The 15,043-nt window shown below is 43.5% G+C and overlaps 1 protein-coding gene across 5 annotated transcripts in view; it reads left to right on the top strand.

Annotated features, from left to right (window-relative positions):
• Positions 1–15,043, top strand: part of TNK2 (tyrosine kinase non receptor 2) — a 228,482-nt gene that overhangs the window by 85,957 nt on the left and 127,482 nt on the right. The window contains exon 1 of one of the 5 annotated variants that reach the window (XM_044289994.1): positions 13,785–13,845. The exons of the other annotated variants lie outside the window; for them this stretch is intronic. The gene's annotated coding sequence lies outside the window, so the exon portion shown is untranslated. Of the gene's footprint in view, positions 1–13,784; positions 13,846–15,043 lie in introns of those variants that run through there. 5 annotated transcript variants of the gene reach the window in all.

Raw genomic sequence — 15,043 nt, 5'->3', positions numbered from 1 at the left:
GACTGTTCTGTGGTCAGACGAGTCACGATTCGAAGTTCTTTTTGGAAATCTGGGACGCCATGTCATCGGGACCAAAGAGGACAAGGACAACCCAAGTTGTTATCAACGCTCAGTTCAGAAGCCTGCATCTCTGATGGTATGGGGTTGCATGAGTGCGTGTGGCATGGGCAGCTTGCATGTCTGGAAAGGCACCATCAATGCAGAAAAATATATTCAGGTTCTAGAACAACATATGCTCCCATCCAGACGTCATCTCTTTCAGGGAAGACCCTGCATTTATCAACAAGATAATGCCAGACCACATTCTGCATCAATCACAACATCATGGCTGCATAGGAGAAGGATCCGGGTACTGAAATGGCCAGTCTGCAGTCCAGATCTTTCACCTATAGAGAACATTTGGCGCATCATAAAGAGGAAGGTGCAACAAAGAAGGCCCAAGATGATTGAACAGTTAGAGGCCTGTATTAGACAAGAATGGGAGAGCATTCCTATTTCTAAACTTGAGAAACTGGTCTCCTCAGTCCCCAGACGTCTGAGTGTTGTAAGAAGAAGGGGAGATGCCACACAGTGGTGAAAATGGCCTTGTACCAACTTTTTTGGGGGATTTGTTGACACCATGAAATTCTGATTCAACATATTTTTCCCTTAAAATGGTACATTTTCTCAGTTTAAACTTTTGTTCCATGATTTATGTTCTATTCTGAATAAAATATTAGAAGTTGGCATCTCCACATCATTGCATTCAGTTTTTATTCACGATTTGTATAGTGGCCCAACTTTTTCGGAATCCGGTTTGTGTATATATATATATATATATATATATATAAAATATATATATAATGTGATGGCCACCTCAGAATATGAAGAGAGCTCCAGGCCCAGAGACTTTTGCCTGTGTCTGGGCAGATACGTGTTTTACGTACAGTGTGCCTGTGATAGAAGAGACATGAGCGCTCCCTGTGTCTGGGCAGATACATGTTTTACGTGTTGTAATACACACACAGCACATACGTGTTTTACGTACAGTGTGCCTGTGATAGAAGAGACATGAGCGCTCCCTGTGTCTGGGCAGATACATGTTTTACGTGTTGTAATACACACACAGCACATACGTGTTTTACGTATAGTGTGCCTGTGATAGAAGAGACATGAGCGCTCCCTGTGTCTGGGCAGATACATGTTTTACGTGTTGTAATACACACACAGCACTTACGTGTTTTACGTACAGTGTGCCTGTGATAGAAGAGACATGAGCGCTACCTGTGTCTGGGCAGATACATGTTTTACGTGTTGTAATACACACACAGCACTTACGTGTTTTACGTACAGTGTGCCTGTGATAGAAGAGACATGAGCGCTCCCTGTGTCTGGGCAGATACATGTTTTACATGTTGTAATACACACACAGCACATACGTGTTTTACGTACAGTGTGCCTGTGATAGAAGAGACATGAGCGCTCCCTGTGTCTGGGCAGATACATGTTTTACGTGTTGTAATACACACACAACACATACGTGTTTTACGTACAGTGTGCCTGTGATAGAAGAGACATGAGCGCTCCTTGTGTCTGGGCAGATACATGTTTTACATGTTGTAATACACACACAACACATACGTGTTTTACGTACAGTGTGCCTGTGATAGAAGAGACATGAGCGCTCCTTGTGTCTGGGCAGATACGTGTTTTACGTGTTGTAATACACACACAGCAGATACGTGTTTTACGTACAGTGTGCCTGTGATAGAAGAGACATGAGCGCTCCCTGTGTCTGGGCAGATACATGTTTTACATGTTGTAATACACACACAGCACATACGTGTTTTACGTACAGTGTGCCTGTGATAGAAGAGACATGAGCGCTCCCTGTGTCTGGGCAGATACATGTTTTACGTGTTGTAATACACACACAACACATACGTGTTTTACGTACAGTGTGCCTGTGATAGAAGAGACATGAGCGCTCCCTGTGTCTGGGCAGATACATGTTTTACGTGTTGTAATACACACACAGCACATACGTGTTTTACGTTCAGTGTGCCTGTGATAGAAGAGACATGAGCGCTCCCTGTGTCTGGGCAGATACATGTTTTACGTGTTGTAATACACACACAGCACATACGTGTTTTACGTACAGTGTGCCTGTGATAGAAGAGACATGAGCGCTCCCTGTGTCTGGGCAGATACATGTTTTACGTGTTGTAATACACACACAGCACATACGTGTTTTACGTACAGTGTGCCTGTGATAGAAGAGACATGAGCGCTCCTTGTGTCTGGGCAGATACGTGTTTTACGTGTTGTAATACACACACAGCACATACGTGTTTTACGTACAGTGTGCCTGTGATAGAAGAGACATGAGCGCTCCTTGTGTCTGGGCAGATACGTGTTTTACGTGTTGTAATACACACACAGCACATACGTGTTTTACGTACAGTGTGCCTGTGATAGAAGAGACATGAGCGCTCCTTGTGTCTGGGCAGATACGTGTTTTACGTGTTGTAATACACACACAGCACATACGTGTTTTACGTACAGTGTGCCTGTGATAGAAGAGACATGAGCGCTCCCTGTGTCTGGGCAGATACATGTTTTACGTGTTGTAATACACACACAGCACTTACGTGTTTTACGTACAGTGTGCCTGTGATAGAAGAGACATGAGCGCTCCCTGTGTCTGGGCAGATACATGTTTTACGTGTTGTAATACACACACAGCACATACGTGTTTTACGTACAGTGTGCCTGTGATAGAAGAGACATGAGCGCTCCCTGTGTCTGGGCAGATACATGTTTTACGTGTTGTAATACACACACAGCACATACGTGTTTTACGTACAGTGTGCCTGTGATAGAAGAGACATGAGCGCTCCTTGTGTCTGGGCAGATACATGTTTTACGTGTTGTAATACACACACAGCACATACGTGTTTTACGTTCAGTGTGCCTGTGATAGAAGAGACATGAGCGCTCCCTGTGTCTGGGCAGATACATGTTTTACGTGTTGTAATACACACACAGCACATACGTGTTTTACGTACAGTGTGCCTGTGATAGAAGAGACATGAGCGCTCCCTGTGTCTGGGCAGATACATGTTTTACGTGTTGTAATACACACACAGCACATACGTGTTTTACGTACAGTGTGCCTGTGATAGAAGAGACATGAGCGCTCCCTGTGTCTGGGCAGATACATGTTTTACGTGTTGTAATACACACACAGCACATACGTGTTTTACGTATAGTGTGCCTGTGATAGAAGAGACATGAGCGCTCCCTGTGTCTGGGCAGATACATGTTTTACGTGTTGTAATACACACACAGCACTTACGTGTTTTACGTACAGTGTGCCTGTGATAGAAGAGACATGAGCGCTACCTGTGTCTGGGCAGATACATGTTTTACGTGTTGTAATACACACACAGCACTTACGTGTTTTACGTACAGTGTGCCTGTGATAGAAGAGACATGAGCGCTCCCTGTGTCTGGGCAGATACATGTTTTACATGTTGTAATACACACACAGCACATACGTGTTTTACGTACAGTGTGCCTGTGATAGAAGAGACATGAGCGCTCCCTGTGTCTGGGCAGATACATGTTTTACGTGTTGTAATACACACACAACACATACGTGTTTTACGTACAGTGTGCCTGTGATAGAAGAGACATGAGCGCTCCTTGTGTCTGGGCAGATACATGTTTTACATGTTGTAATACACACACAACACATACGTGTTTTACGTACAGTGTGCCTGTGATAGAAGAGACATGAGCGCTCCTTGTGTCTGGGCAGATACGTGTTTTACGTGTTGTAATACACACACAGCAGATACGTGTTTTACGTACAGTGTGCCTGTGATAGAAGAGACATGAGCGCTCCCTGTGTCTGGGCAGATACATGTTTTACATGTTGTAATACACACACAGCACATACGTGTTTTACGTACAGTGTGCCTGTGATAGAAGAGACATGAGCGCTCCCTGTGTCTGGGCAGATACATGTTTTACGTGTTGTAATACACACACAACACATACGTGTTTTACGTACAGTGTGCCTGTGATAGAAGAGACATGAGCGCTCCCTGTGTCTGGGCAGATACATGTTTTACGTGTTGTAATACACACACAGCACATACGTGTTTTACGTTCAGTGTGCCTGTGATAGAAGAGACATGAGCGCTCCCTGTGTCTGGGCAGATACATGTTTTACGTGTTGTAATACACACACAGCACATACGTGTTTTACGTACAGTGTGCCTGTGATAGAAGAGACATGAGCGCTACCTGTGTCTGGGCAGATACATGTTTTACGTGTTGTAATACACACACAGCACATACGTGTTTTACGTACAGTGTGCCTGTGATAGAAGAGACATGAGCGCTCCTTGTGTCTGGGCAGATACGTGTTTTACGTGTTGTAATACACACACAGCACATACGTGTTTTACGTACAGTGTGCCTGTGATAGAAGAGACATGAGCGCTCCTTGTGTCTGGGCAGATACGTGTTTTACGTGTTGTAATACACACACAGCACATACGTGTTTTACGTACAGTGTGCCTGTGATAGAAGAGACATGAGCGCTCCTTGTGTCTGGGCAGATACGTGTTTTACGTGTTGTAATACACACACAGCACATACGTGTTTTACGTACAGTGTGCCTGTGATAGAAGAGACATGAGCGCTCCCTGTGTCTGGGCAGATACATGTTTTACGTGTTGTAATACACACACAGCACTTACGTGTTTTACGTACAGTGTGCCTGTGATAGAAGAGACATGAGCGCTCCCTGTGTCTGGGCAGATACATGTTTTACGTGTTGTAATACACACACAGCACATACGTGTTTTACGTACAGTGTGCCTGTGATAGAAGAGACATGAGCGCTCCCTGTGTCTGGGCAGATACATGTTTTACGTGTTGTAATACACACACAGCACATACGTGTTTTACGTACAGTGTGCCTGTGATAGAAGAGACATGAGCGCTCCTTGTGTCTGGGCAGATACATGTTTTACGTGTTGTAATACACACACAGCACATACGTGTTTTACGTTCAGTGTGCCTGTGATAGAAGAGACATGAGCGCTCCCTGTGTCTGGGCAGATACATGTTTTACATGTTGTAATACACACACAGCACATACGTGTTTTACGTACAGTGTGCCTGTGATAGAAGAGACATGAGCGCTCCTTGTGTCTGGGCAGATACATGTTTTACATGTTGTAATACACACACAGCACATACGTGTTTTACGTACAGTGTGCCTGTGATAGAAGAGACATGAGCGCTCCCTGTGTCTGGGCAGATACATGTTTTACGCGTTGTAATACACACACAGCACATACGTGTTTTTACATACAGTGTGCCTGTGATAGAAGAGACATGAGCGCTCCCTGTGTCTGGGCAGATACGTGTTTTACGTGTTGTAATACACACACAGCACATACGTGTTTTACGTACAGTGTGCCTGTGATAGAAGAGACATGAGCGCTCCCTGTGTCTGGGCAGATACATGTTTTACATGTTGTAATACACACACAGCACATACGTGTTTTACGTACAGTGTGCCTGTGATAGAAGAGACATGAGCGCTCCCTGTGTCTGGGCATATACATGTTTTACGTGTTGTAATACACACACAGCACATACGTGTTTTTACATACAGTGTGCCTGTGATAGAAGAGACATGAGCGCTCCCTGTGTCTGGGCATATACATGTTTTACGTGTTGTAATACACACACAGCACATACGTGTTTTTACATACAGTGTGCCTGTGATAGAAGAGACATGAGCGCTCCCTGTGTCTGGGCAGATACATGTTTTACGTGTTGTAATACACACACAGCACATACGTGTTTTTACATACAGTGTGCCTGTGATAGAAGAGACATGAGCGCTCCCTGTGTCTGGGCATATACATGTTTTACGTGTTGTAATACACACACAGCACATACGTGTTTTACGTACAGTGTGCCTGTGATAGAAGAGACATGAGCGCTCCCTGTGTCTGGGCAGATACATGTTTTACGTGTTGTAATACACACACAGCACATACGTGTTTTACGTACAGTGTGCCTGTGATAGAAGAGACATGAGCGCTCCCTGTGTCTGGGCATATACATGTTTTACGTGTTGTAATACACACACAGCACATACGTGTTTTACGTACAGTGTGCCTGTGATAGAAGAGACATGAGCGCTCCCTGTGTCTGGGCAGATACATGTTTTACGTGTTGTAATACACACACAGCACATACGTGTTTTACGTACAGTGTGCCTGTCGCTCAGGTTTGTATGTGCTCCCTGTGCACGGTTCACCTTTCCCTTCTGCATTGACGTGTGCCCTGAATGTAAAGCAGTTAGTGCTGCACCGCTTCCCCCACATATTATTTAACCCTTTCAGACTGCACATTGCTCTCCTTGTTAGGTGAGTAGCAGCTGTAGATGATGTGTAACACTATCAGGGGCATTTATTAATGGTATGGGACTGTATGGGAACGCCGGGCTTGATAAATATCCTGTTACATGATCTTGGACACTTTGGTGCTCACTTTCCTCCGTGTACATAATTGAAAAAGTCGCAGCAGTATGCTGCCATCAGTACAGACTGATCCATATATATGTGGCGCCTACTGGTCAGAAACAAGTGATATATGCTAGCACTGTAGCCGTATCTGAACCAGTCCAATACGATTTTTACAGATTTGTATGCAGAGGTATGCTGTGCTGTCATCAGGTAACGAAAGGGGTTATGCTGGAAAAGATAATGATGACTTATACTCAAAAAAGGTCACCATTATTACATTAGTGGGGGTCCAAGTCCTGGCCCCCCAACAATCAGCAGTTTCAGAGAGCCAGACGCACAAGAGCTCTGGTTACCGATGCAGGCTCCCGACGGCTTTCCAAGGACAGCGCCATACATCATATAGTGGCAGTGCTTGGTATTGCAGCTCAGCCTCATTGGCGGTCAACATCTCTGCTAACTCATCATGGGGGTCCCGGGTGTCGGACCCCACAGGTATGATACTGATGACCCATCCTGAGGATGTCATCAATATCTTTTCCTGGATAACCCCTTTAAATATTCTGCCCTTGTCTGCCACAGCCAAAAATGCAGCTGTGTGTAAGCAACACATCTGTGCTCGTTATTCCCCTCCTTTTCTGTTTTTGTCAAGTTTTTGTTGATTTGGGCATTTTCTAACTTTATCCTTTAAGCCTCATTCACATGTCCGTGTCTTTGCTCAAATCCGTGAGCAGGTAGTCAGTGATGCATCCGTGATGCTGTGCGTGAAGGATCCGTGTTGGGTCCGTGTGTCCATTTTTTGCTGTCTGTGTTGCATCTGTGTTTCACTGACACTGAACAGCTGAAAAATTATTTTCAATGAATCTCTTTTTAATGATCCGTGAAACACGGATGAAACACGGATGGTATCCGTGGTTTTCATGGACCCATAGACTTTAATGGGCGTAGTGGATATGTGAACACGGGCAAAATAGAGCTTGCATCTGTGCTAAAAAAAACTGACCCACGGACCGCGCTAAAACACTGATGTGTGAATACACACATTAAAATGAATAGGGACGTGTGCTGTCCGTGGAGAACACGTACAGCACACGTCCGTGAAACACTTAGCTTTTTCATTATGATTTAGTGACGCCCATCTGAACTGTATTGGTCATGTTTTAACATATAGTACATACAGGAGCTGGACATAGTTTTCAGCGACAATTCACAGCAAAAGGAAATATTTAGGTGCTTTCACATTAGCGCTTTTTATTTCTGCTTTTCTGCTGTATTATAGGAGCAGAGGAAGAATGAAAATAACGGAATGTGTTTATGTGTTTGTATGGTCAGCAAAGCTTCAAGTCAGTTTTATGTCATTATTTTAGCTAAAGCCAAAATGGAAGCGAAAAGGGAAGAACAATATAAAAGAAAGACATTCTTGTATCTGGTCCTGTTTTGGCTGAAAAGATTGCCCTGTGTAAGGCCTCATGCACACCCCCTTTGTCTGGGTCTGGACGTTTTGGCGGCTTGGATGCGGACCCGTTCAGTTCAGTGGGGCTGCAAAAGATGCGGACAGCACTACGTGTGCTGTCCTCATCCGTGGCTACGTTCCTCGGCCCCGCTAAAAAAATATAACATGTCCTATTCTTGTCCACGCTTTCTGGACAAGAATAGGCATTTATATTGCCAGTGCCCGTTCCGTTCCGCAAATTGCGGAAGGCAACGCGGGCGCCATCCGTTTTTTGCAGATCCGCGGTTTGCGGACCGCAAAAAACGGCACGGTCATGTGCATGAGGCCTAAACCTGATGTTACAGGGGATGAGACAAGTTGTATGGTATCCACAGAATAAGTATCTAATTAGGGAATGGGGTGAAGTCCGACAAGTGGGGTCCCAATCAGATATTTATCCCTTAACCTGTGGATAGAGGGTACATTACCAGATGAAGGCACCATACCAAGGACCTGAAAAACTTCATCTTCATGCACCTTCCTATGTGCACTGAAAGTGTCCCTGATTTTTGATGCTTGTTTCATTGATGTTAAAAACTTGGTTACAACCCCTTTAAAAAGGGGGGTATGGGATATGGGTATGCCCTCATTTTCTGATAGGTGTGGGTCCTACACCTATCTCTAAAACAAAGCCCAAAATGAATCTAGCAAAGTAGTGGTCAGCAGTGCCGATTGTTCTTATTATCCTGCCAAAAATAGCCAAGCGACGCGCTCAGTGATTTTTGGAATACCCACAGAAATAAATGGGAGCTCGCCGCGCGTGAGTGGCCACCACATCCATTTACTTCTATGCAGCCGACATAGAAATGATTGAAAGGCAGCCGTGCACTGGGTTTATGAGATATGTAGGTGTGGGACCCTCACCTATCAGACAATGGGGGCATATCCTAGCGATGAGATGGGAAAACCCCTTTGAGCTTTAGTCGTTCCCTTCGGATTAACCAGGAATACTTTCAAGGCAAAGATCCCACGTGGTACGTTTATGTTGGGAATTCCGCGCAGCACAGCCATTTGCAGTACTATTCAACTGACTGGGTTTTTCATGTAGCAGAAAATTTCACAGCAGCAGATCCACAACATCTGTTGAAAAGTGACGGGTTGTCCTCTCAGCGGTGACCTTTTCCAATGCAGTATGGAGAAATCAAGAGTGAATCCTGGCCAAATCAGCAACACAGCATTATCATGGATCTGCAGCAGAAATGGACCGTCAAAGTCACATATTAACTGCCTATATGCAAATATTTTGTGTTATCTTCACTTATTTTAACAGGTGGATGCTTCTCTGGATAACACATGGTGAAGTCCCTCCATGTCTTCGACCTTCTGTGCTGGCTTTTAACTTCCTCCTTTTGTTTGTATGTTTAGCATGGCAAACTAGCCTGGCTGTATGAGGATGAGCCTTACGACTGTCGGGAAGGAACGTCTGCTCGTCAGTGAAGGAGACCGCTCCCTGGACATGCAGGGATCTCCTCCACAGAATAGGGAGGAGCGATCGCTAATGCCATCATTCGTCCCCATACAGAATCCTAATTTGCCGGCAGCAAAGCGTGATTAGATGGCATGATCTGCTGGCCAACGATGATTTTGTGATTGCATAAAATATGCAATTGCTCTATGAGCGTTTTGGGTAATCGGCAGCACCTTTACTTAGGCCTATCATCGCTAACGAGCCTTCCTCCGACCCTTGGCCAGTGTAATACAGGCCTTACTCAGTCAGACCATTCACTGCAGCCTGAGGGGTGTTGGAGTACTCAGAGCATCACTCTTTTTTCGCAATAGAAATGTTACGTAGGGGAAAAACGTGAACTCCTTAGCTGGTCTGACATAAGGTTAGCACTGGCAGGAAAGCAGCTGACCAAACATGCGTTGAATTGTTTGTACAATCATCAACATGCCACACTACACTGGCAGACCATACCATGAAATTGGCATTAGGTTCCATGTATATGTATATGGCCAGCTTTAGACTTTTATAGTGCCTGCTGTACTCAATGCAATTCGAGCCAATACAAATACAACTGAAAAAATATTGTCCCATAGTCCGTTAGATACAGTATTATGGCATGTTATTCAGTATTATGGTAAACATATTCTTTGCCATAGCTTCCTGGGGAGATTGTTCTCAACAAATTGTGCCCCTGTAGCACAATGCAGTTTGTGTAGTTAGAGGCTGCAGGGGTCTTTTGCCAACCATAATGCCCCTTGCATGTGCCTGTTCCATATATCATCTCATTAGCTGCTGCAGCCGTGTTGTGGCCATGTGAAATAGGCCTTAGGCTGTGTCGATGCTTTGGTTAATGCTCCTCTATTAGTGTGGCGTTCTGCACTGTTATACCCTATAACAAAGAAAGGGAAATCTCAGTGACATCTTTCAGAGTCCATTACAAACATCACTTAACGTCTTGTAAAAACTGAAGACATGAAGTCTTACTTTTCTTAATATTCCCTTCACCTTTAATGTGTATGAATGACTACAGTGGATTGCAGTAACTTACCTTCAGTACTTTTGCAAATTATTTAAAGGGGTTGTCCAGGTTCAGAATCTGGACATAACCCCTCCTGCACCCAGGCAGCCCCTCTGAGATGAGCATCATAGCATTTCGTGCTCGGATGCTCCCCATCGCACAGGACAAGGGCTGTTTAGTTTTCATTGACACACTGCTAGGCGGAGATTTCTGCCTAGCAGGGTTCCCGGTGATGTCAGGCTTTTTTTCAGGCTAGGGCAGCGCTAAAGACCGTCCATCAGTGCTGGTTACATCACTGGGAGCACTGCTGAGCAGAAACCTCCACCCAGCATGGCCATCAGAAGCCCAGTAGGTACATCACCGGATCTGAAGAAAAAGCCCTTAAAATGCTCCAATGCTCCACTGAAGGGGCTGAATGGGTGACCGGGTTCAGCTCTAAGCCCAGACAATCCCTTTAACAGCTAAAGATAGTTATTACTAAGGGTACGGTCACACAGTCAGGTTTCTACATGCACTTTTGGAAGCCAAAACTAGGAGTGAATTTAAATAAGAGAAGTCGTATCAGTCCTTCTCCTTTTATGATTCACTCCTGATTTTGGCTTCCAAAACTGTATCAGGAAACCTGTGCTGTTATTTTTGCTGGAAAGCAGCCGGATCCCTATCAAATCCCATTGTAGTCTGTGGGGACCTGGCGGTGTGCGGCCCTATCTGGCCGTGTGCTGAATATGGTGAACTTTAGCATTCTGTTCCTCCACCTGATTAGGCTGCCGATGTTCACATCACATCTGCAATCTTAGCTTTAGGAGACCAGAACCGGAACGTGTGAATGGGCCCTAAAGGACAGTAACATCTTTGTTGCCTGTAACTAAGCCTGTAACCAAAGACTGTTGTAACTATCAGCTTTCTACCTCACATGAAGAAAGGAAAAGCCACCTTGCTTAAAAGGGGTTGGCCACTTTCTGGTCAGTGTTGACCAGGGTGGATTTGATTTAAATCATAGTTTTTTACATAAAGATTCATATTTGGACAATTTTTCTGTTGTACTTAGGAAGGAGAAAAATAATCATTACCTTAATAATAACAATTTAAATAGGATTTATTCAACTGAAACAATAACATTACAGCATGTTATTTGCTTGCACATCCATGTTTGTTAACTAATTTGGCTAAAGAAAACATATATATTTTAAGTGACTTCCACCAGTTCACTGGTGTGACTTTCTTTAAAATATCTTCAGCAAACATATTATTATTTTTTGAATGGTTCCCCTTTGGCTTTGAAGTTCATTATAGTTGGCATTACAGATGGATGATTGCTGGATACCCATGTCATAGCTAACTCCTCTTCCTCAGCACTTAAGTTTTGACCCTGATACTGGATATTGACAATATTTGCCAAAAAATGAGCTGGAGACAGTGCTTGTCCCATTCGTTTTTTTTTAATGCTTGTAATTTAATTCTGTCCATGTGTAGTTCTGTTTTTAAGTGTTCACTCAGTTCCTTCCAAATTTCAACAGCATCAGCAATAAAACAGCTGAATGGATTCATGGAATTTAACAAAAAATTAAACATATACAGCCTTATTCTACATAATTAAAAAAGTAATCTTTATTTCATAATCAAATAACCTTTGGATGGTAATATATTTTCCTCAAAAAGCATTTTATATTAAAAAATCTGATTTAAATAAAAAAAATCAAATTTAAATAAAAAAAATCTGATTTAAATAAAAAAAAAAAGATGTTTTTTCGATTTTAAAAAAAAATCGTAGATTTTTATCCACCCTGGTGTTGACCAACATGTTTGTAAGATGACTATATGGCACTTACTAATATAGCCTTTGTTGAAATTCTGTTCTGTATTCTATGTTTTATAAGGTGTGTCCTCTTGTTTGCCAAGTCTTTTGCGCATGGAGATTCTGTCCATAAAATGGTTGCTGATGGAGGGTCATGTGACCAGGCCCTAGCCTCCTCCATTCAGATACTCTGCACCTGCCATCTGCAGTGCAGGTACCGGGTGTTTGAATGTAAGAGGCTGAGTGATGTATCTGGTCACATGACCCCCCCATCAGCGGCCATCTTATGGACTGGAACTCTATGCGGACAGCACGGAAGATCTGCCTAAGCGCTCATGCACATGAACGTATTTTTTTTCTGTGTCCGTTCTGTTTTTTTTTTTGAGGACCTTATGCTGAACCATTCATTTCAGTGGGTCTGCAAAAAAAAAAAAAAAAAGGAAGGTACTCCGTGTGCATTCCGTTTCCGTATTTCCATATTTCCGTTCTGCAAAAAAAATAGAACATGTCCTATTATTGTCCGCATTACGGACAAGGATAGGACTGTTCTATTAGGGGCCAGCTGTTCCGTCCCGCAAAATACAGAATGCACATGGATGTAATCTATATTTTTTGCAGATCCGTTTTTTGCAGACCACAAAATACATACCGTCGTGTGCATGAGGCCTGAAATATAGAAAATGGTACAGAATATCAACAAAGACTATATTAGTAAGTGCCATATAGTCATCTTACATTCACATTGGTTACAAGTGGGCAGAAAGTGGACAACCCCTTTAAGTTGCAACTTTGTCTGCCTGATTTCTTTTCGCCATCCTAGAGCGGAGAGCCACACACAGGGCCTGCAATTTCCTATAAGGAGACCCGACCACCATAACATGATGAACACACTTTTCTCGTTGACTGACAGAAGGCATAACTAACACACAAAATGCATGTGTCACCCCGTGTAGTTTGTCACAGAGAAGGCCGCGTACAGCGCTCCTGGCATCCAATCTGAGGCCTGCTTCCTGATGAGTTGTAATCCTCAGCACTTGTAGTTTATACCTGAGGATTACAGGAAGGACAGTAAGCGATTCCGAATTATACTTAGAACTAGTGGGATAGACTTGTAATATCAGTATTGCTCCTTTAGTGGCCGGGGGTGTTCCCACATTAGCGCAGGGTGGATGAATAATGAATTTCCTTTCCCTTTGCACAGTCAGCGAAATGCGGCCTAACATTTCCGCTCCATTATAAAATGATTATTGTGTTCAATCAGAGAAAAGCTAGGTTTGCCTTTTACCACGTGTCCGGGTCATGTATTGTCCATATTATATGTGTTAAGACCTAGTGCAATGCTTCAGACAGGGGCCAGGATGTGTGGCATGGAGTAGGATTTTAATTAATGCCTTGTGAGATTTGTCTCAAGCAAATGCTAAATGTCACACGTGCTTCAAAAGGGAAGTAAAAGCTCCCCAGTGGGGAATACGTAGGTGTTAGTAGAAGAAAGGGGCCAGCAGTCATTTTTTGTGGTAGAGGTGAACTGGAGAACACGGGTGACCGACAGACTCCAAGGTATGGCCACTGGTGTGCAGTGTGCACGCTGTGTATACATTGAATATTGCGTGTCTCCTAGTACAAGGATGTAGTCATAGAAGATGCTAGGGGTATTATAATTGCATTATGGCCACTGCACATTCAATTATTTCATTAGTAGGATGCAGAGGTTTGTTCACCAGGCCTAATTGTGCCTGCATGTTTGTCAGAAGGGTCTCTTATATACCGTATATTGTATACTAATGTCCGCATCTCCTGCCTGAAGTCCAGTAACAAGGCTTTGTACACTTCCTGCTCCTGTATCTCTGGGATATTTGCCTTTTTATGTTGAACTTAACATTACCTGGAGATGTTTTCATAATGGCTTTGTACATGGACATGTATATCCTAGCTATAATCAGCTCTTTTATCTCTGTACCTTGATGTATTCCTTTGCCAGGAGCCATGCACACAAACCCTATACAACAGTACAGAGGCTATATAGCTCCATAGTATGGAGCCACATGGGGGGCGCCCTTATGACTCTGTCAGATGCTGTTTGTATTTGTCCCTAGATGCATTAAAAAAAAGATGTAAACCTCCAATCTGACAGAACTGTGTGTGCCTTATTATAATATCGGGGACCTGCGGAAGTACAGTATGGCACTATATGATGGCTCCACATAACTCAGACGTGGTACAGAAGTGTAGTTAGCAGTCAGCGTCAGCCCCATGCTGTTTTTTGTCACTATACAAGACACAATTAAGGCTAGAGCTGCGCAGTGACATGTTTCGCCCGGAAAAAAGGGTACAACTACATTGCGACATATGTGGGGCGACATATTTTATAAGGCTAGTCTATGGTGTTGTACTGCGACACAACAGTAACACAAAAATGCATCTTGGATGGATCTTTCATGACTGTTGCGTTGCACTATGTGCGACACCATTGACTAGCATTTTAAAATATGTCACGCAATATTACTGCGACAAATAGCTGCACGCCAAATGTCGTCATGTAGCCCTAAAGCCTAAAGGTAAACAAAAAGAAAGACGTGCCCCACCCGAATACCCTACACTACATAGCAAATATGAAAAAAAATTGCGTCACTGGGAATCGGCAAGTGGCTGCAACCTGCACCTATTAGTCTTTCTTTGCTCTTCACAGAAGAACAAAAAAAAAAAAAAATTAAAAATCTTGTTTGGATGCAGTTGCATTAGTCATCAGTTATTTTTG

This window comes from Bufo gargarizans, chromosome 4, assembly GCF_014858855.1.
Source record: "Bufo gargarizans isolate SCDJY-AF-19 chromosome 4, ASM1485885v1, whole genome shotgun sequence".
Lineage (NCBI taxonomy): Eukaryota > Metazoa > Chordata > Amphibia > Anura > Bufonidae > Bufo > Bufo gargarizans.
Note: the sequence above shows the minus strand (reverse complement) of the source record. Positions and strands in the feature narration are given on the sequence as shown.